Source organism: Cetorhinus maximus, chromosome 19 (genome assembly GCF_964194155.1).
Source record: "Cetorhinus maximus chromosome 19, sCetMax3.hap1.1, whole genome shotgun sequence".
Lineage (NCBI taxonomy): Eukaryota > Metazoa > Chordata > Chondrichthyes > Lamniformes > Cetorhinidae > Cetorhinus > Cetorhinus maximus.
The window spans coordinates 25,899,548-25,927,094 of NC_135897.1; the positions used below are offsets into that span (position 1 = coordinate 25,899,548).

The following is a 27,547-nucleotide window of genomic DNA, read 5'->3' on the forward strand; positions in this document are numbered from 1 at the left end:
GAACTGGTCAGTCACATATGTCACCTGCTGCAGGATTTGGCACCACAGGGACCTGGAGGGCATCCACTGGCAGTGGCTGTGAAAGTGACCACAGCACTCAACCCTTACACCAGTGGCTCCTTCCAGGACTCCACAGGTGACTTGTGCAGGAGCTCGCAAGCCTCCACCCACAAGTATGTCCAGGAGATCATGGATGCCATCTTCACAAAGGCACAGAACTTAGTGCATTTCACCCAGATCAGGAAAGCCAGGTGGCAAGAGCGCTAGGATTTGCGCATATCTCTGGTCTCCCACAGGTGCAGGGTGTCATCGACATCACTCACGTGGCGCTTAAATCTCTGTGGCAACAATCAACTACGTCAGCCACAAAGGCTTCCACTCGCTGAGTGTTCAGCTGGTGTGAGACCGCCAGAAACGCATCGTACAGTCTGCGAACAATTCCCAGGGAGCGTCCACGACTGCTAATCCTTAGCAGGTCTCAGATCCCTGACACCTTCCAGGGCCCACAGAAGCTGCAGGGTTGGCTCCTTGGGGACAAGGGCTACCCACAGAGGATGCCCGTGTGGCGGCCTCAGACTGCAGCAGAGCGACAGTACAATGAGGCTCATGCCACAACCTGGGCTTTGGTGGAGCAAACGATTGGCATTTTGAACATGAGGTTCCGGTGCTTCGAGAGGTCCAGTGATGCACTGCAATACAGTCCCCAGGGGGTGTTGCGCACCATCGTCACTTGCTGTGCGCTACACAACTTGGCACTGCAACAGGGGGAGGACCTTGCTGAGGAGGAGATGGAGGAGCTGCATGGGGTCACAGGAAAAGGGGATTCAGATGGATCAGACACTCCTGGAGTCACGTGCGTGGATGGCCTTGGGGAGTACATCTGCTGAGCCTCCTCCCTATGGGTGCCCAAGGGCCCCTGGCTGTCTATTTGAGGAGAAAGGGAAGCTGGAGTGAGATCGAGCTGCCCTGTACCGCTCTCGCGTTTACACTGTTAGAGGCCAACTATGGTGTCAGCGAAGGAATTCAGCCCACGTAGCAGCGCAGTACCAATGTACTGGACCAAGGTCTCCATGGCAGCCACCATTCTACCAGTTTGGATCTCGGTGCATTGTCATGCTGCCACTATCACCTCAGACTGAAGGCAGATGGACTCCTACACCGTGCCATGCAATCTGACGAGTGCAGTGGACATCCCTTCCTGATGTTCCCGAGCTTGCCTTTGCAGCTTCAGCAACTGAGGTATGACCGAGTCCAGAGGCTCGTCATCTGACACGGACTCAGCACATTTCTCCAGCAGTACCCCTAGTGCCGGAAACCTGGGAAGTCCCTGCCGCCGCCCATTGTGGATCAGGCAGTGTGATGTGCTCCCCAGAGTTTGACCCTGAGACTACTCTAAAGCTAGGTCCCACCGAGGTGTGTGTCTCTGCACTGGTGGAGGGTGTGGGTGAGTGCTGTGATGGGTCTTCAATTAGGGTGTCATCAGATTCTTTTTCCGAAGTTTCTTTGGGGCTTGAGACAAGGACCTGGGTCATGGATCCCCTCAGCTGCTTCCCAGGTGTGTCTGCGAAAGCAAGGAGAGATAATTAGTGCATGGCAGGGGACTGTGGAGCAGGGGAACTGACTCACAGCATGCTTGTCTGATGGTTGTTGCACTGCTGGATCCTAACTTGGTCGAGCACTGCCAACCTCACCATCAGCACAGGAACAGCCCAGATCATCGCCGGCCAGCTGGATGGCTCTATACTCAGTGTCTGTGAGGACCTTGATGTCGGACATTCCTCCACCAGTCTGCGACCTCTCCCTTTTGTTGTGTGCTGGCTTGTCCTGCATGAATACAGATGGAGAGAGTGTAAGCAGGACACCTGCCAGGCTAGTTCAGAAGAATGCCTGGCGTGTGTGGGTGCTGAGTGGTGCCATGGACGGGATGAGGACGCGATCCCCAGGGCAGATGAAGGTGCGTGTGAGAAAGTGAATGATGATGTCCCTTGAGCTGGCAGTGAGTGAGATCCCATGGATGCGTGATCAGTTTGTGAGTGTGTGAGTTGAGAGTGTGAGAAGAGTTACTTACCCTGTTGGACTTACCCTTTTGGCACTGGGTGGCTGTACTCTTTTGCAGGACTTTGGCGTTGACCACTGCTGCCACCACCCCCAATGCTGGATTGGTGACCTTGCTTACTGGTCTTCGTCCAGAGCGAGAATAGAGGACTTCACAGCGCTCCTCCAGTGCGTTCAGTAGGCGCATGAGGGTGGCGTTGCTAAATTTGGGGGCAGTATGTTTCCTCCCTTTAGCAGCCATGACTTTGCAGCAGCTTTCGATTTCTTAGAGAGAGCTAGCTCTGCACAGGAACGCCCTTTAAATATCACGCCTGAATTACTGAAGGCCTGAGGTGATGGTGTGGCAGGCGAATCGGAGGCCGCCCCACCAACGATCTGGCGTGTTTCCCGGGAATGCATTATTAATGAGGTGGGACACACCAGGAATGGGACGATATGACGCAAAAACCCACCATTGCTTCCGGTTTTTTCATGCCAGCTACCGCATCACTGAAAATCTGGGATGATCCCTCCCACATTTCTAGGTTTCTGGAAGGGGGAGTGGTGAAGTGGTTCATTGGATTTCCTGGCAGTGACATCAGGCTTCTGAGAAATTAGCTTCTGGCTCGGTTGCTAGGGGAAGTTTATTGGGAAGAATAAACAGCTGGGGGATCATATTTCAGCCTGTGGTCAGAACCAGCAGGGTTCTAAAAAGTTGTTTCTTTTCAGTAGAAAGAGAACAGACACAGGGGCCCTTGGTGAAGCTGAGTGTGAGCCAGTTGAAAGGACTATAGCCGAAAAAGCTGTATGCGCCATCCTGGCATGCTGAAGAGCTGGGTGCCTTTTTTTTACCCGAGCCCAAACATACCATGTACTGGGGTGTTTTTTGACTGGTCGGATGAAAAGGCCTCTAGGAAAGCTACACCATCAGGAGTGTCATGACTCAAGCGAAAGAGGTTTTGCAGAAGTGCACCTTGTTAGTGACACTTGTAACTGTGGAACTCGAATGAGTAAAGTGGTTGTCGGAGCCTACTTGGGGAATCAGATCATGTGTGACTTCGAGTGGTTGAACTCCACCAAAGGAAAATAGACTTGGGAAGAACATAAGGACTGCACATGACGTGACATATATGCTAAGAGGGCTAGCTGAGAAATCTGTGAGATTTACCTTTGTTGTAACAGCTATTTAAAGTGTGATTTATGGTTTCTGCTGAGTATAATTTGTCTGTTAGTTAAGTGTATAATTTTGGTCTGATTGTTACAGTAAAAGTTTTTAAAAGTGAAACCTTGCCCCTCGATTTCTTCCATTGAGGTCATTTGGGAAGTTCGATTATTTCACATTATGGGTCTTTATGGGGATTGTAACACTAATCTGACTGGGTACTCATGTTGGATTGTGTAAGATAAGCTTGTTAAAGACAAGGATTTGATTGTGCAATTGTCACGACTGATGTCTGTGTTCAAAGTAACAAAACAGAACAGGTAAGTAGTCCAACACTGAGCAATGACTGTCCTTTAGCATCTTGTCTGAGCATGCTATTTGACCATAGAAAGCATCACAGCCAGAGCTAATTTCAATTCTTCCCCACACACGTGCACTGGGTATTAGCGGAATTCCTGATGCCTTTCCCTTCCTGAGCCCAGGAATGCCTTGAGTAGAAATTGAATGAAACAGATTTCAGGTCCTAATGATGCATTTCCACTTTGGCCAGTGCATTACTCAATGGGAGATCAAATGATCTCAAATGCCCTCTGCCCAGTAGATCTCTGCATGTGCTACTTCTCCTCCAGGATCCTGCATTCCCATTCCATGGAGCTTCCCTGATGCAAATAGTGCCCAGTGACATTGGTCCACAATAAACCACAATGCCAACAGTAACAAACTGCCAATCATTTTCCCTCCACACGACATTGGGCATTAAAAAAAAATCTTTGGAATGATCACCGAAAGCAACTATCATTTGAAATACAGACACCAAGATGTGCAGTAGGAACAAAAAGATGTCAGGACAGCAACAGAATTAGAGGAAACTACCTTCTCACAAAATGTTGCCAGAGAAAAAAAATATTTTGTATAGCGCCTTTCATGACTTCACCTCATCTTAAAGCACTTCACAGTCAATAACGTACCCTTGAAGTGTAGTCATTGTTGTAATGTAGGGAGACAAGCTGATGATAGAGAGAGGGAACATTTTCATCCATGTGGGCAGTACTCAATGCAAAGAGATAAAACGCTGTATATTAAGCCACTGTACTAACCAGTCCTCCAGAAGTGGGGCTTGAACCTTCTACCAAGTAAATTCATCCATCAAACAAGCAGTGCAAGTTACATTTTTGGAAAGTGAATTGTTTTCTGTTCAAAGCTCAAGCGTACACACAAAAAGTAGTGGGATGTCGTTGCTTAAATGAAGCACTACAGTTACAACAGTCTAACGCAGCCATTTGTAATTGGAAATGCACTCTATTTATAGTAAACAGGCTCCTGCTGCTTAACAACTTCACACCTTATCACATACAAACAGAGGTGTCAATCAAATAAAAAGCTTGCTTTAATGGCCCTAAAAAGCTCTTTATCCCTTGTTATTGAACAGGCCCTTTATATTAAAGCTGTTACCATGCATGAGAGTCTGAATAAAAAAAAGGTCACAGATACTTGCATTGCGAAGCCTGTGACCTTTTGTTTACAGCCGAGGGTTTAAAAGCATCATACTTTTAAACATAAAAGCCTCCATCTCCTGGGGGATGCGGGGAGAGTTTAAATGCCTGCTAACTGTAAAAACAAAAATGATAGACAGCTATAATGGACATGTAATTAACAGTTTGATTTAATGTGGTTGTCAGTGGTTCTCTGTACTAAATCATTATAAGATATATGGCCCAGACTAAGACAATACTGCAAGTCACTGAAGAGGAATTGTCATCGCAAATTACTATTCTGCAAGACAGGCATTTCTGATGTAAAGTAAGCTGGTATCAAACTTGGCAGCGGACCGCGAGTCCCCTGTGAATTTGCAAGAATGCTATGTTTGCAGCATTTAAACAGACCTGGAAGCTCCTGTCGGAAGGTCATGCAGTTCCATCCTTTGGGATAGCTTTGCTCATGAAGATCATCACGTTACATATGAAGCAGCGACTGGTAAATGCTACCATAATCGCTCATCTTATCCATCCCTCTTGTGAGACAGTGAGACCCTTTAACCCTTTACTGAGCAGTAGCAGAAGATGTCAAAGTGTAGTGGAGTCTGTGTCCTGTGACTGAGACAGAGATAACCTCAGGCCTCACTGCTTGGCACTGAAAATCAAATACTAATTGCGTCGAGTAGAATTCACATGAAGTGAGGCTGCTCTACTTCACTACTATAAGAATTAAAATTTCAACAAATTGGAAAGGTCTAAGCCCCATGCTTCAGACATTTTGTATCACAATGCAATAGGGCTGCAAACTCTGATTGGACATGTTCCTGGAAGTAGCATCACCTGACTTGCCATCGCCAATCATGTCATCTTTCCTGCAAGTGGGGTAGAGTATAAAAGTAGGGAGGTCTGGTTACAACTGTGCAGGGCATTAGTGAGGCCACACTTAGAGTAGTGTGTATAGTTTTGGTCCCCTTATTTAAGGAGGATTATACTTGCTTTTGGAAGCAGCTCAGAGAAGGTTCACTGGGTTGGCTCCTGAGATGAAGGGGTTATCTTATGAGGAAAAGTTAAGCAGATTAGGCCTATACACATTGGAGCTTAGAAGAATGAGAGGTGATCTTATTTTAACATATAAGATTCTGATAAAGGAATATGGAACTAGAGAACACAGTTTCAAAATAAGGGGTCTCCCATTTAAGACGGAGATGAGGAAGAATTTCTTCTCATGGAGGATCAATAATCTTTTGGTTTTTGAACTACAAGGGAGTCGAGAATTAAGGGGGGGAGGCAGGAAAATGGAGTTAAGGCTGCAGTCAGATCAGCCACGGTCATTGTGAATGGCGGAGCAGGCTCGAGGGAACAAATGGCTATTCCTGCTCCTATTTCTAATATTATGTAGCAAACTCCTGCTATCAATCACCTGACAGACCTGTCCTCACAGCACTCCACCATTCCCACATCAATTGGAAAGTGAGCAGACTCTTCATTTCCTGACTATAATTCTTGATCAGGGTAACTAAAATAGCCTTTTCCCCAGCTCCTGTGTTATTATAAGTAATAAAAGTGTTTGAAGAAAGTTTAAAAAAAAAACTTTTTTAAAGCGCTCATGATTTTTCCCTTGGGTTGTTTATAGCTGGGCCCTGGAGGCCACCATTTAAGTTCTGGAGATACCTACCCATCCTGGAAGGTTTCAAAGATGCTTCAGAAGAGTATTAAACAAAATTTGGCACTGAGCCATGTAAGGAGATATTAGGACAGCTGACGGAAAGATTGGTCAGAAGTAGTTTTAAGGGGTGTACTAAAGGAGGTAGAGTGGCGGTGAGGTTTAGAGAGAGAATTTCGAGGGTGTTGGTAGCTGTAAGCATATCCACCAATGGTGGTGTGATTAAAATCAGGGATTCACAAGAAGCCAGAACTGGGAGAATGCGCAAGAGGCCAAAATCGAAGGAGAGGCATAGGGAGGGGATAGGCCATGGAGGGATTTGAAAGCAAAGATGAGAATTTAAAAATTGAGGCGTTGCTGAACTGGGAGCCAATAAATGTCACCAAGCACGGGAGTGATGCATGTGCAGGCAGCTAGGCAGCAGCATTTTGAATGAACTCAATTTATGTTGGGTGAAAGATGGGAGACCGACCAGGAGAGAAATAGAATAGTCAGGTCTAGAGGTAGCAAAGGCATGGATGAAGATTTCTACAGCAGAATGGCTGAGACAGAGGCAGAGTTGGGTGATGGTACGGAAGTAGAAGTAGGTGGTCTAGATGAAGAAGCAGGTGTGTGGTCGAAATCTCATCTCGGTGCCAAAGATGACGCCAGGGGTGTGTACAGTCTGGTTCACCCTCAGGCAGTTAGCACTGAGTGGTTGCTAGTGAATGGAGTTTGTGGTGGGGGAAAAGATGAGAGCTTCGCTCTTCTCAAATTTTAGTTGGAGGAAATTTTTTCTCATCCAGTACTGGATATCAGGCAAGCCGTATGACAAATCGAAGATAATGCAGGGAACCAGAGAGATGATGATAAGGTAGAGCTGGGTGTTGTCAGCATACATATAGAACCTGACATTGTGTTTATGGAATAAGTTGCCAAGGGGCAGGATGTAGATGAGAATTAGGGGTAGTCAAGGATAGATCCTTGGGGGTCAACAGAGATTACTGTGAGAGAGCAGAAAGAGAAGGCATTGTAGGTAGTTTTTTGGCTATGGATGGATAGAAAAGGTAGAACTAGATCAGGACAGTCTCAACCAGTTGGAAAATGGAGGAGAGGATTGGAGGAGGTTGGTATGGTCCACTGTGTCAAAGATTGCAGACAGGTCAAGAAGAATAAGGAGTCACCACGGGTATCATTTGTGAATTTGATAAGAGCCATTTCAGTACTGTGGCAGAGACAGAAACCTGATTGGAGGAATTGAAACATGGACTTGTGGGAAAGGCGGCCACAGATTTGGGAGGCAACAACACATTCAGGAACTTTGGAGAGGAAAGTGAAGCTGGGAGTGGTGGGGGGGTGGGAGATACTGAGCAAGGGTAGAGAAGTCAAAGTTGTTTTGAAAGGGGTGAGAATGACAGGTTTGAAGAGGATAGGAAAGTATTTGAAAGGGAATTGTTATCACTATCAGCTAACATGGGGGTTAGGAAGGGAAGCTGGGTGGTCAGTAGTTTAGAGCGAATAGGGTTGAAGGAGCAGGAGAAGATCATAGAGAGCTCAGAGAGGGTATGATGGGAGGAGATAGAAAAACTGGAAGAAGATAAGAGTTTAGGGCTACAGCTGACGGGAAATTTGGCCTGATGGACTAAGGGAAAGGAAAGAAGCTGAATAAATGTCTCAATCTTTGTGACAAAGAAGTCCATGAACTCCTTGCACTTCTTGTTGGAGGTGAGGGTGAAGAAGAAAGGACAGAGGGGCTCAGGAAGACTGTTTTATAGTGGGAATAAGGGAAGCCGCATTGTTTGCATTCTGGTATGATTTTGGAACAGTGAACAATTTTGGCAGAGGAGAGCAGGACATAACAGTACTTTATTACAAAACCCTGTAAACCAGTAAGGCAGAGAGTGTTTCAGACTTAAATTGGGGAGAACACAAGCTGGGATCAGAGAGAATGCAAGCTAGGATGGGGGCTCCATTTTGAAGCATAGTCATTCTTATCTAGGGAAATAAGTCCCACAAAAACAGTATTAGATAAATGACCAGGTCTTGCTGGTATCTGAGATAAATGTTGGGCAGGTCACTGGGAGAATATATCCGCACTTCTTTGTGTGGTGCCACGGAATCTTTTACATCAATCCAAAACCAAAGATGGAGCCAAAAAGCAACACCTCCGCCAATGCAGCAGGTCAACACTGCAGAGTCAGCACCGTTAATGTGTAGCGGAACAGGGCTAGAACCCACAACCTTCTGGTTCAGATGGTGAGAATGTACTGTGATCCTGAAAAGATGGAAGACAGATCCAGAGCAAGAACAAAGCCGACAAATTCATCATGGCTGAAAAAGGAAGTTTTTTATAAGCTAGGATCAGATGGATCAGAAATGGAAGGACAGCAGATAAAGCCAACCATTCTGACGTCCACTGCCAGTTGATAGACTGAAGGAATTTTAAGACCAAAAATGGGCAAGGTTCAAGTTGGGTGAGGTGTGGGAATTATAAAAATTTCAAACCCAACCCCAATCTGCCCAGTGCTGGGAGCTGTCTTCCAGGTATAAAGCTGGCTGACTAGATATCCCTGGGTTTAGGAAGCCCAGATGCTAAAGGGAAATGAGGATGGCTTAGTGAAAAAGGGAAATGCCTTTTCAGCACTGCTTGTGGGCCAAAAGGAGCAGGAGTGTTTACTCCCAGCTGCCAAGCTTACAGGCTTCCCTGCTCACTATTGTCCAACCCCACCCGCTCAAGGATCAAACTTCCAACTGCCCCACCCCTCAGGATTGGTGACCGGCATAGCCCCCCGACCCTTGCCAAAGTTCAGGCACTCACACCCCTCTCCTCACACAATCACTCATCCAGCTGCAGGCTCCATTCTTGTTCTTTGTCTGCTACCTCCTCCCATAGCATTCCCTGCCTGACAGGGAGCCAAGCCTATCAATCAAGATGGCTTCCAGGTCAGAACCTACTGGCAAAGAATGCTATGATATTAGAACTGCACAGTGCGCCTGTGACCAAAACTCCAACCTCCGACCAAGTCAAGATCAGGGCCATTACTGCCAGGAGTCAACTTATGTTTCTAAACCAAAAACTGTAATAATAATAAATAAATACCCAGCTGCCTGCAATCTTTCAATAGCATGAAGTGGTTTTAGAAGAGTAAAAGTGGTTTGTAATTTCCACGTGCCATGCAAAATTAGAAAAATATCCTAAGGATGCAGAAGAGAAAATAAGGGGAAAAAAACTTTCATCTGCCTGCTCTAGATTTTAAGATGAAAATAAAATAACCTTTTCAATGAGTCTGAAAGCCATGGACAAGTCATCGCGTGTGGAACATATCCCACCCAGAAGAAACAGTATTGCCTTTTCCAGCGGGCCCGCCTTCCTGAAAGTTTAAATGGGGCGGGATGACGTCGGGGGTTCTGCCCAATGTCCTCCCACGTCATTTTACGCGTCTGCGAGCGGGCCCCGCCCCCTGCTCGCCGACGGAAAAATTCAGCCCATGGACTGCGGCAGTTTATGAAGGTGGCTCACCACTGCCTCCTCAAGGGCAATTAGTGATGGGCAGTTTAAATGCTGGCCTAACCAGCGATGCCCAGCTCCCATGGAAGTACAAAAAAAACTATTGAACGCAGCATTTTGCAGTGTATCCAACAGGTGTGATTCATTCAAGAGCAACAATTTGTGGGAGACTTTTTTTTAATGCTTGTTATTCGCACAGGAATATGGAAGCTACTGGTTTCTTTCATTGTTGTTTTACACTTCGAATGACAATCTGCGTTTTCAGACTTGTATTTGTGTTGGGTCTTTAAAGAACAAAGGCATGGTTTTAGGAGATGGCAGCAGGTATTTTGGGAAATGCTTATCTGGTGTCTTCTGGCCATTATCCTGTACAGGCGGACATGGTAAAAACTGGGCCTAATATCTTTGAAAGCTGTTTCTTTTTTGTGTGCATCCAGTGAGATTAAAGGTTAAGGGAAAGGGACGCAAATGTCATCAACAAAGATTTGATTCCTAAACACTCACTGAAATGCTTCGTAAGCTCATTACATAAATTGGTGCCTCCATGCTACACAGAGCTATAGGAACAGAAGTAGAGCCTCTCGAGCCTGCGCTGTTCAATGAGATCATGGTTGATCTGCATCCTAACTCCATCTGCCTGCTACGGTACCATATTTTTTTATGCCTTGGCTATTGATCTCAAATTCTAAAATTGGCTAGCCCACTTTTTGAGCAAACAGTGAATACTTCTACTACTTTTTGAGTGAGGAAGTATTTCCTATCTTCTCTACTGAGTGGTCTGGCTCAAATTTTAAGGTTTTATATGTAGTATAAGGGTACCTGGCATAGCAAGGGATAATGTGGAACTGGGAAACAATACCGCCTACAGTGCGATGTAAAGAGACATATGACCTGAGACTAGGGTCAGTTGTGAACTGGGTAGAGAAGTGTGTAGAAGCAAGTAAGGAGTTAGCTCACAGCTTGGGCTATGTCCTGTATGTATGTACATAGTTTTGTGTTATCAATAAACACTTAAGGCCGTAACTTCCAAGCTCCGGGCAGTGTATCTGGGGGCGGTACCCCAAAGGTGCACTGGGGAACACCCCCTGGAAGATCCCCAATAACGTTTGCACGGCAATTGCCCAGGAAGTTCAAACTTCCTTTAGGCAATTGTCCTGCACTGGGAGCCATCCGAAAATGCGATTTAAATCACAAACTTTGGATGGTTCCAACTGTCTTAGGGTAATAGTTACCAAGAAAAAGTTAGAAAAATTAAGACCATTCCTCACTTCTACGTAACTATTGTACTGACCTCCCCTGATCTCCCACAAGACTCTCCCTATCCCCTTGACCACGATGAGACTCCTCCCAACATCAGCCGACCCCCCACGGGACCCTCCCCCCCCCCGGGACCCTCCCCGACCACCATTGGATTCCCCCAACGACCCACTACCCCACCGAACCATCTCCCCTACCCCATCGGCCTGACCATGCCCTCCCCTACCCGCCCCACTCCCCTACCAGGGCAGGCCTGCCCAGCCTAACCCGACCTGACCCCAACCCGCCAAAGCCAAATCAGAGCCGACCACACGCCCCGTCTGACCTGACCAACCCCACACCCACTACCACCCACCCCCACCCCACCACCCCACCAAGCCCGATCCTACCACAAATCCTACCCACTTACCTTCTCCCTGGTTTGTCAAAGTGGCTGGATCTTTAAACTTACCTGCTTTACAGCATCTAGTGCTGTAGAAAAGGGGGCATGTCTTACTTCCCTTCAACTGAGCTGCCCTTGATCTTGTCCGGCATGAGTCAGAAGGTTGGGCGAGTGAGGGGCGGCTGGACTTCAAGGTAATTAATTACAAGCAGAGTGGCAATCCGACTCAATGGGCAATCCAACTCCACCGGAAGTTACAGCCCTTAATGTTCAACTATGTAGGACTCAGAATCTCTTCGTGAGACCCACTGAATATTCAACATATAACAACCTGCTCTTGTCCTAGGCACTTCCACCTGCACAAATTTCCCTCTATCTATCAATTCCCTTCAAAATCATTAAAAACCTCAAACAAATCACCTCACAACCTTATATAGTCCAGGGAATGCAATCCTAGTTTATGTAATCTTTCCTCATAATCTGTTAGAACCGCTCTGGTGAATCTACAATCCACTCCTTCCAAGGCCAATATCTGTACATCCTTTCCAGGGTACAGGATTCAGAAACGTACAGAGATACCATTGACCGTGGCTTTGCATAACTGTTGCTGAGTATACCAAAATCATTAGTTGCATATTTTTAATAAATTTATTACCAGTTTCAAGGGGCGAGAGGAAGCAAAGTTGGGCATTTGTGTAAAGGAACAGACAGGCAGAGAGCATCAAGCAAAACCAAGGACATGAGCCCCTAGTCTGATACAATGGGAGACAAATGGGCTACAAGCCAGCAGGCAAATTGAGAACAGAGACCCAGAGGGCAATATCATGGTCTAGTCTGATGAACTAACCATTCTCTTCTAATTTAGAGAGTTCAAAGGACTGTTGTTACCTTAGATATTTAATATATTAATATTTAATATTCAATCAATCTAATAAAAATTTGCAAACAGGACCTTGGAGAATTGTTCGCCAGGATAAGATGCTGGAATAAATAGGTACGGTTTGCCATCAAGCTGAGTCAAATGTCCACCATGGTGGCCAGCAAAAGCTACACCATTTATGCAAGAATTTTGAACTTGATTTATTTTTTAGTTTTGGCTTTGAATGAAAAACATGGACAGTTGCCAAGCAAGCAGAATGATATCATCACTGTAGATATCTCAGTTTCCATATTTTGTAAAGCTAACTATGACAAAGAACCAGACCCATTTTATGATGCAGGAATGTTTGGAATGGTGGTCTAATTTTAGGGTTCAGCCTGATAATTACCACCTCAAAACAGGGCTAAACCTGTAAACAGTGAGGTCAGCTGCACATAAGCCCTTTTATGTTTGGTTTCAGTGCAGAAGTACCTCTTTTTTGGCACTAATAGCAGCACTGATGTGCAGCACACCTTCAGTTGACTGCATCTCATAATACAGTGTGTTTTTATGCAATGCCTTTAGAGTAGGAAAACATCACAAGGCGCTCCTCAGAAGCGTAGTCGGATAAAGATGGATGCTGAACCAAGGAAACAGTAAAATAGGTGGGTTTAATGGAAAATCTTGAAGGAGGACAGTGCAGTTAAGAGGCAGTGGGATTTGGAGAAGAAATTCCAGAGCATAGGGACTTGAAGGCTAAAGGCACAGCCACCAAGGGTAATAAGTGAAAGGGAGAATGCACATGCCAGAGGAATGCAGAGTTCTGAGTGGGGAGTTTGTAAAACTGGAAGAGGTTTGAGATAGAGAAGGGGAAGGTCATGAAGGAACATAAAGATGAGGATGAGAATTCTGAATTGGAGGCTTTGCTGGGTAGGGAGTCAACATGCATCAGAAAGGACAGTGCTGATGGGTGAGTAGGACATAACGTGGGATAGGATATAGGCAGCAGAAATTTGGGTGAGCTGCAGTTTGAAGGGTGGGAGATGGGAGGGTGATGCCAGATCTTTGGTATAATTGTGTTTGGAAGTGACAGAGACATGGCTGAGAGTTTTGGTAGCAGGTAGGCTGGGGGAGATGCCTGTGATGGCACAAAGGTGGAAGAAGGCAGCCTGTGCAATCTAGAGGATATGGCATTGGAAGCTCAGCTCAGGTTGAATTAAACATTGAGCCTGTGAAAATTCAGCCTGAATACATTAGCAGGAAGTGGAATTAAATGATGGCAAGGGCATGGAGTGTGGAATGAGGGCCAAATATGATGTTGCTTGTCTTCCCAAAGTTTAAGTGGGGGAAATTGCTGCTTTTTCAAGATTTTATTAGAGGTTCTATTTTCTTTTTGTTCAGTATAAGTCAATTGCCCAGTTAATAAACTCAAAGTGAAACCACTAGTTTTTCTATTGGAAGAACTCAACCTTCTCTATAATTAGATGCAAATGTTCACAACATTGCCTGGCCCATAAATTAAAATATGTCACCACACCTAAAGGAGAGGAAAACAATTAAATCCTCTTTCTCATGTGACTAGATCAGGATACAGCTTCAGTTTGTCAATGAACTGCATTTTCTTGCACATTCCAGTTTGAACCCAGCTTTGAAGGTGCCAAACAGTTGAAATGTTTGCAGTCATATGGAGTGGTGATTCAGAAATCAGAGGGATGCATCACTACGATAAAGCTGTTTAACTTCTTCTGCCCCCAATACTAGCCTGAGATCAGATATTATTATTACTACTTTTCAGGTGTTTTCCCCTCCAATTTTCTCTTTCTTTCTTGAGGGCATCGACCTGTATTGGGTTTTGGTCACATTGGGCCCTGGCTGTCTATGGTATCTCGTTCTGGTGACCATTTATCAATCACATGCGACTCTGTATAGTGGAACTATGTGCAGCATCACAGCAAGTCTGCCCTCACCGGATACATCTGTGTACTTTCCAGTTGGGCTCACTGGATGATGATGATGACAGCTGATCTTGCAGCTCTCTAGCCCAGGGCGCTGAAATAAAACCTGGAACTTTGCTGTATTACTCAGCTACTCATCAACTGAATCACAATGCGTAGAAAGATCTGTTTGATCTCAGGCCTGTGCTGAGTTTAGCTGATCTTAACCATAGAAGCAGTTAAGGAGATTTGAGGGAGAAAGGAATTGAAAGGTACATTGATGGTGTCAGATGAAGGTGGGGGGGCCTGTGAATCACAAACACTGCCATAGGCCTGAATTTTTCACTCGTCAGGCACGCGCGAGCGACGGGCCCGGGAGCCAATAGAGCGTGGGCCCACCGACCGGGATCGACTCCCGTCCGCGATTTCAAGCTGGCTGGCCAATTAACGGCTAACCAGTGTGAAATGCGTGCTGAGAAAGACTCAGCACTGTTGGTGGGGGCAGGAAGAGGGCGGGCACCGACGTTGGTGCTGGTGCAGGTGAGCGCTTCCACTGAGCTTCCTGAAGGCAGACAGCTGCCTCAAGGGGCTGCAGACCTCCACAGAATAAACGAAACAACAGAAGTGCTGCAAAATATGTTCATGCAGCGCAATCAAGCACCTGAAAGCATACCTCATAAAGAAAACAGTCCCCAGCTATCTCTTTGAATTTTATCTCCCCATGGAGATTTCATCCCACCCTGGATCGAGGTTTGAGCAAAAATATAAAGGCTGCCTGGTCGATTGGCCCATCCGCCAACCGTAAAAGTGCACGGGCCACGAAAAATCACTTTCAATTGCCTCCTTAATGGGCCTAATTGCCTGCTTAATTATCGGCAGGCACGCTTCCGACTGCCGCACGCGCCCACTGAGCGAGATATCGTGCCAGTGCGCGATGACACTGGGACGCTCGCCCAACGTCATCTCGTGCTATTTTCCTGCCAGATGGGTCGGGCACCCGCCCACCCATGGGGCGTAAAATTCTGGCCATAGACTAGTTGGGCCAAATGAAATGCTTCTGTTCTGTGAAATTCAATATAATTTTATGTAAACAAGGCTATGGTAGGGCTATTAAAATGATCCCAGTGTCGTCCTGCTTGATTGGGTGGACTGCTGGAAACGTTTGGACGTGTATGTTAGAATAGGGCATCAGTGCCTTCAGCACCTGAACCATAAGGTAAATTATGTGCACAGCGTTGGGACAGCTCGGTTGCGGAATTCAACCAAATATTGAGTTATGGTACAGGCATTGTCAATAGGGGAAAACAGTGATATCTTTTGACAAATAAAGACATAGCACCAGAGGTGGAAACTCTTTCCAGTTACCAACAGTCACAGATTGCAACTTCTTTCGAGTACAATCACAGTTCTTGGTTTTTCCAGGAGTGGGACATGAACCCACAACCCTCTGATTCAAAGGCGAGGGTGCTATGAACTGAGCCACAGCTGACACCTCCAAACCAGAGGTGGAAATTGTCCCTTACATACAGGCCTTCCTAATGTGACACAATAATTGACTGTGCAAGTCACACCAATCACAGGCACTTCTTAATCAATACTCTACAGGACTGCTCATTACAAAGTGATTCACCTGGTTTAACTCACATTAATATACACCCTTCAGTCATTCACCAATGGTCTTGTTTTTTTATTCATGTGTATAATCCACTCACTGGAATTCAGAGATTCAGTAACTTTTCTGAAGGTTCTCTTCATTTTATGATTAAAAAACAAATTGTAAATTGCAACACTGATCCCCGTTCTCAATTTTTTTGTGTGCGTGTGTGAATTCCTGCCAAACAAAAATCACTTTTCTTTCCCCCATTGATTAAAAGAAGTTATCTCCTAGTTTGAGAAGAAAGCTGCCTTCAAGGCCTGTCAAGCAATTCATATCTGCAGTGAGCTGTCCCAATATGGTACAATATGAATTTTGCTAATACATAAATCACTGCAAAATTACAATCATCAATGCCACATAGTGGCAGGGCTTGATCCATTAGAGCTGTACAATATGCAGAAATCACAGTCACCTCATTAATCCAACCTTCAATGACCTTAAGTACCTGGCAGAAATGTCCTCAGCATATGCATTTGAAAGAAGAAATAATCTTGCATTTAAAGAGTCCAGTTTTATAAGAATATCTCTACCATACCTGAAAAATTAATTACACAACCAGTTTCTTCACAAAAAATATAGGCTAGCATTTTCAAAGTGGCTACCCGTTTGGTGAAGGAATCTGACACTGAAGATGGAATCTTATGAGACCCTCGGAGGTGGATTTGGAGGCAGGACCGGGAGGGAAATGGGGAAGGTTGAGATCAGATTCAGACCCAAAGTCTTCCTGCCTCCAGGTGATCTTGCCAGAGGCAGATGAACAACAAAAGCGGCTACCATCCTGGCAGAAGCAGCTGGCCAATAATGACCAATTATGAGGGTAATTAGGGAGACAAAGAGGACTCCACCGAGATATTCCCATTGGTGACGCGAGTGGCCATTGGGGCCAGAGGCTCAGTGCACCAATGACTGGGCTGTGGGCAGGAAAAGCCACACCCATGGCCCAAACAAAACCACCAGAGGAGTTTCCCCTCTACTCCAAGGGGACTATTGGCTTTAGACCTCGTCATTTTTAATTTTGTTGTACATTTCCAAGCACAACTCAATGTTGAGGTGCCCTTACCTTACCAGCTGAGCAGTGCCCACCTCTCCCAGTGGGATTTTGGCCTTCCAAAGCTGCAGGCCCTCTAGCCCTGCAGCCCCAGGAACCTGTTCAACATCCTTAATTGTTTGGGGCTCCTGGAGGCAGCCTCTTACTTTGTGTTTGATGGTAGAATATTTTCAAAGGTTGTAAGATTCCACCCTAAGATTTATTGAAAGGCTGATTGTGGTTTTTTCCAACAAAGTATTCTGGATTGCGCATTGCTATGGACATCTTTTAAAACTTCGTAATTGTGAAAAGTAAGTTCATGTAAAAAATGATTAATGTCTATTTAATATGAGCAGAAATTTGGAAAGCTGGGTAATCACGGGATTAGAGCAAAAGCTGACAGTGTTGATTTGAGAGAGGTTTTGTGGCACAGTGATGGAGTCCCCACCTCTAGGCCAGAAGCTTTGGGTTCCAGTCCCACTTCAAGACTTGAAGGCCACGGAAGATGCATTCATAATGTGGTCAAACAGGTTCATCATTAGCCTGTAAATCCTTCCAATATGCCTGATGGCAGATGGTAATAGCGGGTGAGGTTCCTGCATTCTTAAATGCCCTCTGAAATGGCCTAGCAAGCCACTCAGTTGTACCAAACTGCTACAAAGTCACAAAAAAGGAATGAAACTGGACGGATCACTCAGCATCGATCTAGGCACTGGAAATGACATCTCAGCTCTGTCAACCCTGCAAAGTCCTCCTTACTAACATCTGGGGGCTAATGCCAAAATTGGGAGAGCTGTCTCATATACTAGACAAGCAACAGCCTGACGTAGTCATCCTCACGGAATCGTACCTGAAAGATAATGTCCCAGACACCACCATCACCATCCCTGGGTATGTCTTGTCCCACCAGCAGGACAGACCCAACAGAGGTGATGGCACAGTGGTATACAGTCAGGGGGGAGTTGCCCTCAATATTGACTCTCGACCCCATGAAGTCTCATGGCATCAGATCAAACATTGGCAAGGAAACCTCCTGCTGATTACCACGTACCGCCCTCCCTCAGCTGATGAATCAGTGCTCCTCCATGTTGAACACCACTTAGAGGAAGCATTGAGGGTTGTAAAGGCACAGAATGTACTCTGAGTGTGGGGAACTTCAATGCCCATCACAAAGAGTGGCTCGGTAGCACCACTGCTAACCGAGCTGGCCAAGTCCTAAATTACATAGCTGTTAGACTGGGTCTGTGGTAGGTGGTGAGGGAACCGACAAGAGGGAAAAACATACTTGAGCTCATCTTCACCAACCTGCCTACCGTGGATGCACCTGTCCATGACATTATCGGTAAGAGTGACCACCGCACAGCTGTTGTGGAGACGAAGTCCCACCTTCACATTAAGGATACTCTCCACCGTGTTGCGTGGTACTACCACCGTGCTAAATGAGATAGATTTCGAATAGATCTAGCAGCTCAAGACTGGGCATCCATGAGGTGCTGTGGGCCATCAGCAGCAGCAGAATTGTACTCGAACATAATCTATAACCTCATGGCCCAGCATACACCCCACTCTACCATTACCATTAAGCCAGGGGATCAACCCTGGTTCAATGAAGAGTGCAGGAGCACATGCCAGGAGCAGCACCGGGCATACTTAAAAATAAGATATCAACCTGGTAAAGCTATAACACAGGACTACTTGCGTGCCAAACAGCATAACGAGCAAGTAATAAACAGAGCTAAGCGATCCCACAACGAACGGGTCAGATCTAAGCTCTGCAGTCCTGCCACATTCAGTCGTGGATGGTGGTGGACAATTAAACAACTCACTGGAGGAGGAAGCTCCACAAATATCCCCATCCTCACTGATGGGGGAGCCCAGCACATCAATGCAAAAGATAAGGCTGAAGCATTTGCTATAATCTTCAGCCAGAAGTGCCGAGTACATGATCCGTCTTGGCCTCCTACCAAGGTTCCTGACATCACAGATGCCAGTCTTCAGCCAATTTGATTCATTCCACATGATATCAAGAAATGGCTGAAGGTACTGGATAATGCAAAGGCTATGGGCCCTGACAATATTCCGGCATTAGTGCTGAAGAATTATGCTCCAGAACAGTGACCCTAGCCAATCTGTTCCAGTACAGCTACAACACAGGCATCTACCCAGCTATGTGGAAAATTGCCCAGGTATGTCCTGTAGACAAAAGGCAGCACAAATCTAACCTGGCCAATTACCGCCCCATCAGTCTACTCTCGATCTCAGCAAAGTAATGGAAGGGGTCATCAACAGTGCTATCAAGCGGCACTTGCTTAGTAATAACCTGCTCACTGATGTCAAGTTTGGGTTCCGCCAGGCCACTCAGCTCCTGACATCTTTACAACCTTAGTTCAAATATCGACAAAAGAGCTGAATCCCGAAATGAGGTGAAAGCGACTGCCCTTGACATCAAGGCCATATTTGACCAAGTATGGCATCAAAGAGCCCTAGCAAAACTGGAGTCAATGGGAATTAGGGGGAAAACTCTCCACTGGTTGGAGTCATACCTAGCACAAAGGAAGATGGTGGTCGTTTGAGGTCAGTCACCTCTGCTCCAGGACATCACTGCAGGAGTTCCCCAGGGTCACGTCCTCTGCCTAACCATCTTCAGCTGCTTCATCACTGACCTTCCTTCCTTCGTAAGGTCAGAAGTGGGGATGCTCACTGATGATTACACCATTCACAACTCCTCAGATACTGAAGCAGTCCATGTCCAAATGTAGCAAGACCTGGACAATATCCAGGTTTGGGCTCACAAGTGGCAAGTCACATTCACTCTACACAAGTGTCAGGTAATGACCATCTCCAACAAGAGAGAATCCAGCCATCGCCCCTTGATATTCAATGGTATTACCATCACTGAATCCCCCACTATCAACATCTTGGGGGTTACCATTGACCAGAAACTGAACTGGACTAGCCAAATAAATATTGTGGCTACAAGAGCAGATCATAGGCTAGGAATCCTGTGAGGAGTAACTCACCTCCTGACTCCCCAAAGCCTGTCCACAAGGCACAAATCAGGAGTGTGATGGAATATTCACCACTTGCCAAGATGAGTGCAGTTCCAACAACACTCAAGAAGCTTGACACCGTCCAGCACAAAGCAGTCTACTTGATTGGCACCATATCCACAAACATTCACTCCCTCCACCACCGACGCGCAATAGCAACAGTGTGTACCATCTACAAGATGCACTGCAGAAATTCACCAAGGCTCCTTCGACAGCACCTTCCAAACCCACGACCACTACCACCTACGAGGACAAGGTTGGCAGATAGATGGGAACACCACCAACTGGAAGTTCCCCTCCAAGTCACTCACCATTCTGACTTGGAAATATATCGTTGTTCCTTCACTGTCGCTGGGTCAAAATCCAGGAACTCCCTCCTAACAGTGCTGTGGGTGTACCTACACCATATGGACTGCAACGGTTCAAGGCAGCTCACCACCACCTTCTCGAAGGCATTTAGGGATGGGCAATAAATGCTGGCCCAGCCAGTGAAACCCACTTTCCCTGAATGAATAAAAAAAAAGGCAATGATAAACCACTGCAGCACTTTGCCAAATATAATCATGGACCAACCCAATGGAAGCCCTGGTCACCAATGCCCTCTTAGGGTGTGGTACCTGAAGGAGGGGGAATGATGAATGAACAACAGAAAATAGAATGGATGAGCACTAACCTCAAACATGGTTAGAAAGATAGGTTTTGAGGAATCTTTACAAACAAAGAGAGAATTAGTGAGGGTTTAGGAATTCAAGGTAACTGAAAGCTCTGTCACCGGCAATGAGGTGAAGGGAGAAGAAGCACAAGAGATCAGATTTGGGGGACCAAAGGGTTCAGGTAAGAATGTTCGCAGGAGGTGATTTCAGAGAGAGGGAAGGCCATCGGGGATGCTGATTTGGTATACAATGTCTTAGGAAACAAGGAAGCCAGTGCTTCGCAGCTAAAGGTGACTGGCAAGTGGGACTCAGTGCAAGCTCACAGAAAATTACTCTTTGTGCACAACCACAACCCTCGGGAGGTCTCAACTTTGTTGTCCTATGTTATTTTTCTCAGAGGTGTGGTATGGAAAGATTAAATTTGCCTCAGATCTAACAAGACACAACTCCTCTACTCACTGCCACTTCCGCACTGTACTGTGAAAGCGATGAGTCATCCTTCCCCATCCCCTTGCCAATTAGGATTTTAACTTTGAAAATGGTCCACATGTAGATTCACTCCACTCAGCAGATTTTGGGTTGATAAGTATATACTTATAAAATCAATATGCATAATACAGGTTAACAAATATTCAAGTGATTATGTCTACCAAGGATTTATATTTAATGCTGCATTTGTATACAAGTTCAACGCCAATGAAAAGAAATTTTGGCTTCACATCTGTGCTAAACTTGGAGTGTAAATCAGGTGCTGAAGCACAAACTGATTGTGAGGTGGGAGTGATACTCCTCCTTCAGGCAATCTTATCCCTCTTTTGTGCCAGTGTCATGTATGGCTTCAGTTTGAGTTTATATTTTAACTGCAATCCCCGCATTTAGTGAAACCGCTTGACAATAGTACTGCAGTCAGAGTATGGATGTACCTTTACTCTGAGTTTCCAATTATCAAAGTTCTTCCATCTCTTTTTTCATTCTCTTGGCCCATTTTAACCTGCTTATGAAGCTATGGATGGTGTTCCTGAAATAAATATCACCATGTAACCAAACAAAAGCAAAACACTGCATCTGCTGAAGATCTGAAATAAAAACAGAAAATGCCAGAAATACTCAGCAGGTCAAGCAGCATCTGTGGTGAGGGAAGCAGAGTTGCTGTTTCAGGTCGATGACCTTTCATCAGAATGATGCATCCTCTGTATGCATTACCGAAGGAAAGAAGAGCGACTTGCATTTGTCTGGCAGCTTAAACAAACTCAACTAATGAAGTAATTTTGAAGTGTAAACAATGTTGTAATATAAAAAATGCTGTAGCTAATTTGCTCAAGGCAAGGTCTCACAAACAGCAATGTGACAAATAACCAGATTATCTGTTTCATTAGTGATGTTGGTTGAGGAATAAATATTGGCCAGAGGACTGGAGAATTGCAAATATTATACCCTTGTTCAAAAAAGGGTGTAAACAAAAGCCCAGCAACTACAGGCCAGTCAGTTTAACTGCAGTGCTGAGTAAACGTCTAGAAACAATAGTTCAGCACAAAATTAATAGTCACTTGGGAAAATGCAGGTTAGATAAGTAAAGCCAACATGGATTTGTTAAGGGAAAATCATGTTTAACTAATTTGCTGGAGCTCTTTTGGAAAGGTAACCAAGAGGGTTAATGAGGGTAATGCCGTTGATGTGGTGTATGTGAATTTCCAAATGTCATTTGATATAGTGCCACACGACAGACTTGCGAGCAAATTTATAGCTTATGGAATAAAAGAGACTGTGGCAAAATGGATACGAAGTTGGCTGAGTGACAAGAAACAACGAGTAGTGGTTAATAGATGTTTTTCTGACTAGAGAAAGGTTTGTAGTGGAGATCCCGAGAGGTCAATGTTGGGATCCTTGCTTTTCCTGATATATATTAATAGACCTTGGTGTACAGGGCACAATTTCAAAATCTGCAGATGATACAAAACTTGGAAGCATTGTGAGCTGTGAGGAGGATAGTGTAGAACTTCAAAAGGACATAGACAAGTTGGTGGAATGGGTGGACAAGTAACAGATGAAATTCAATGCAGTGAAAAGCTGAGTGATTCATTTTGGTAGGGAGAACATGGAGAGAAAATATAAAATGAAGGGTACAATTCTGAAGGGGGTGTAGCAGCAGAGGGGCATGGGGGCATATGAGTATAAGTCTTTGAAGGTGGCAGGGCAGATTAAGAGTGCAGTTGATAAAGCATACAGAAGTAATGGAGACATGAGGAGAAACTTTTTCACACAGCAAGTGGTTAAGATCTGGAATGCACTGCCTGAGAGTGTGGTGGAGACAGAGTCAATCGAGGCATTCAAAAGAGAACTGGGTTATTATCTGAAAAGGAAGAATGTGCAGGGTTACAGGAGAAGGCAGGGGAATGACACTAGGTGAATTAATCATTCGGCGAGCCAGTGCAGACACGACGGGCTGAGTGGCCTCCTTCTGTCCTGTCACAATTTTGCGATTCTGTGACACTGATGAGAACTCACTGGCTCTTTTCAGAAATATTAGCATCTTAGAGGACAGATGGTGTCTCTGTCTAACACCTCATCTGAAAGAAGGAACCTCTGACAGTGCATTGAATTGACTTATTAGTCTATTGTTTAGCTTGTGCTTATTTTCTTGGGTTTACATTTAATTTGTAAATTTAATATTATAATTTCAATGTATTTCATTTTTCCTCAACTAAGGTATCTTAAGCAGCAATTTTCAACTAATGTGGTTCAGTTAATTCCTTTGAAGATTGCCTTTTTAAACCAGAAAGGTTTGTCCTACGCCTTATCGGTGACGATTTAAACACAATTAAATTGCAGTCACCAGTTGCCAGTCCTGCTATTCTGATCACTAGTAAGGATAAGACCTAAGTGCAGGTGCTCTCTGGTGCAATCCTTAATTAATTAAAAGCAATCTTTCACCACATTTAATGGTTCTAATTTTGTTGCTGCACATCTGTTTGGATTTGGACAATCTCAGTTTACACTGGCTGGTGGCCCTATTATTGTTGTTTCTATAAACCCTTCTCAACTCATCATATTTTTTTACCCTTGTGCTGCAAAGGCCCATTATTTTTAATTTTGTCTCTCTGTTTAGTCTCCCTTCTCGTTCCCCATCACACTGCAGATTTCTCCTTTTTAGATATATATCCAATTCCCTTTAGAAAGTAATTATTACTCCCTCTAATAATGAGTTCCTACCGGTAAATATGGCTATAATTCAAATACCTTCTTCCAAACGTCTCTCATAATCAGGTATTGGCAGTTAATTGTAGGGTATACTTTTCATTTGTATTCAGGAATAACAGTCTCTAGGCATACTAGTGTATTACAATTTCAGTTCTACTTATTCGAATTGGTACCCTTACAATGTGTCTCATCATATGTCAGAGGAAGATTAAACAAGCTATGGTGTCCTTTCGCTCTCATCATGTAACAGGCAAGATCTGCCCTTCTGTTATCTGCTTCATTAAAATCCTCCTTACAGAGATAGGTGAGGAAACTCTGCAGTAAGTTCATGTAAATGTCTAGATGTCATCCTGAGGTCAAGTTGGCACACTGGAGAAAGCTGTTTGCGCTGCCACATGTCCTGCAGGTCCTCCAAAGGATACCTAACCCCGTGATGGCTTTGCTTTACAGAACTGTCATAACCCAAAAAAAAACTTGTGCTGGTGTCAGAAGAATTAATTTGACAGATTTCTCCAGTTTCACTTTTTTTAAACATTTGATTCCCAAAACATTGTGGGTATACTGAATAATGTGACATGGATTCCTTTCTCGTCTTCACGCAATATAAAATAAATAAGGTCATAAATTGTAAGTGTTAATAGAATCCAAGCTGGTTGGTGAAGCCGAAGCCAAAACAAGGAGCTTTTCTTTATCGAGAGAGTTTACTGACTTATTCAGTCTCACGGCTCTCCTTCCACTCAACCGAGTGCCCCAGCTATCCTCTATTTATGTGTGCTCAAAGACTATTAATACCCAGCACATGTTTCTCTTAACCTTAAAAACATAATTGACAAGAGATTAACAGAGATAGATATTACATTGTTCTAATTTTACATTTGGATCCATATATGTATTACAACCTTGGCTCAAACATGGACAAGAGAGCTTAACTCCAGAGGTGAAGTGAGATGATTTCCCTTGTCATCAAGGCAGCATTTGACCAGGTGTGGCATCAAGCAAAACTGTGCAAAACTGGTGTCAATGGGAATCAGGGAAAAACTCTCTGCTGGTTGGAGTCATACTTAGCACAAGGGAAGATGGTTGTGGTTGTTGGAGTTCAATCATCTCAGTTGTAGGACATCACTGCAGGAGTTCCTCAGCAAAGTGTCCTCGGCCCAACCATCTTCTGCTACTTCATCAACGGCCGTCCTTCCATCATAAGGTCAGAAGTGGGGATGTTCCCTGATGATTGCACAATGGTCAGCACCATTCACGACTCCTCAGATATTGAAAAGGTCCATGTCCAAACGCAGCAAGACCTGAACAATATCCAGGCTTGGAATGACAAGTGGTAGGTAACATTCATGCCACACAAGTGTCAGGCAATGACCATCTTCAACAAGAGTGAGTCTAACCATTGCCCTGTGACATTCAATGTCATTACCATCACTGAATTCCCCATTATCAACATCCTGGGGATTACAATTGACCAGAAACTGAACTGGACTAGCCAAATAAATACTGTGGCTACACAAACAGCTCAGACGCTAGGAATCATGCAACAAGTAACTTATCTCCTGACTCTCCAAAGCCTGTTCCCCATCTACAAGGCACAAGTCAGGGGTGTGATGGAATACTCCTCACTTGCCTGGGTGAGTGCAGCTCCAACAACACTCAAGAAGCTTAGCACCATCCAGGAGAAAGCAGCCCACTTGATTGGCACCCCATCCACAACCATTCACTCCCTCCACTACCGACGCATAGTGATATCAGTGTGTACCATCTATAAGATGCACCGGAAGAACTCATCAAGGCTCCTTAGACAGCACCTTCCAAACCCACAACCGCTACCATCTAGAAGAACAAGGGCAGCAGATAGATGGGAACACCACCACCTGGAAGTTTCCCTTCAAGCCACTCACCATCCTGACTTGGAAATATATCACTGTTCCTTCACTGTCACTGTGTCAAAATCCTTGAATTCCTTACCTAACCTACACCACATGGACTGCAATAGTTCAAGAACGCAGCTCACCACCACCTTCTCAAGGGCAATTAGGGATGGGCAATAAATGCAAAAAGTGACACCCACATCCCATGAACAAATTTTTAAAATGTACACACAGTGGTATAAGTTTAAAACAAAATGTAGCCATTTCTCAGGATCATCCTGTCTGTTTTCCAGGGTAATTCTTTTTCCCCTCTGTTCTGATAATAAATATTTCCCCACAACAACCCCATTATTAAGGGATATGGGGCAAAGGTGGGAGGGAATATGGTGGTCAGTTGCAGATCAGCCATGATCTCATTGAATTATGGAACAGACTCGAGGGGATAAATGGCCTACCCCTGATTTCATGACTCCTTGCCCTCTGCGTCTGACTAGGAGATGAAGGTAACTTGTGTGAAAAATTAAGTTGTGATTTAGGATGTTGGCCATGTAATGTCGGGAGTTGGAAATTTTCACACAATATCTTCCCTCTGACACAAGTTGTAGACTGAGTTTGCCATTTTTCAATAAAATGCAAGACTGCTAGTGGGGGGCTTGGACACACACTATAATTTTATTATAAACAAAAACAGAATTACCTGGAAAAACTCAGCAGGTCTGGCAGCATTGGAGGAGAAGAAAAGAGTTGACGTTTCGAGTCCTCATGACCCTTCAACAGAACTGAGTAATATTAGGAGAGGGGTGAAATATAAGCATATATTTCACCCCTCTCCTAACATTACTCAGTTCTGTTGAAGGGTCATGAGAACTCAAAACGTCAACTCTTTTCTTCTCCGCCAATGCTGCCAGACCTGCTGAGTTTTTCCAGGTAATTCTGTTTTTGTTTTGGATTTCCAGCATCCGCAGTAGTTTTTTGTTTTTATACTTTTATTATATACTTGTAAGTCTCAGAATCCGTCTCTTCACACAGAGAAGATTTCAGTTGCATCCCATCTCGTTAAGTGAAGGCAGTGGGACGTGAAAACAATGATTCCACACTCGAAAACCTGTTCTAAGGCACATGACAACAAATCTGCAGGAGCAGGTTGAAATCACATGCATGCGGCAGGAGCTGGGGATTAGATATCACACGCTGTTTGCACTTCTAGAAGAGACATCATCTATGTGGGACAGAGACCATCATCCGTTACTAATCCCAGATTCTGCAGTTGTCCAATAGCTCTTATACAGCTGGGTTTGCAAACACAACCTCAAGCGCTGTCACACATCCCTCCAGTTACTGCATGTGCTATATTTCTTGTTAATAGCAACCTTTTTTGGAAAGGTTTCAGGTAAGAGGAAGTTTAATTTTTTAATTAAGCTTTACTGTAAATCATTTTACATTTAAGCCAGCATATCGAGGGGGTCAAAAATAAAAAATTGAAGTGCTGGACAACTTATGGCCAGTTGTCAACTGTCTTGAACCTTTGCAATCAGCTTAAGTAAATGCTCAAAGAGAACATCATGTTTTCAGGGATTTCCTTAAACTTGACTGGGATCTTCCTCAAAGACAGTGGATGGTGCTCAACCAAATCCGCAGAGAGCATGGATGGTTCAGCCATCTGCTCCATAAGTGGGAAATGAGGGATGGCTTGAAGTGTAATTGTGGCCATTAGTCCCAGACCTTGGAAGACATCACATCAACCTGCCCACTAAGATCTGAAGCAGGAGACACCTCTATTCTCCACTCGACATGTCAGGAGATCATTCAATGGATAGACAAACTAGACATCCCATTAT

General features: G+C 44.8%; 1 protein-coding gene across 2 annotated transcripts in view; it reads right to left on the reverse strand.

Annotated features, from left to right (window-relative positions):
• LOC144693693 (ephrin type-A receptor 3-like) overlaps positions 1–27,547 on the reverse strand; it is a 408,573-nt gene that overhangs the window by 330,193 nt on the left and 50,833 nt on the right. The gene's annotated exons all lie outside the window — the stretch shown is intronic.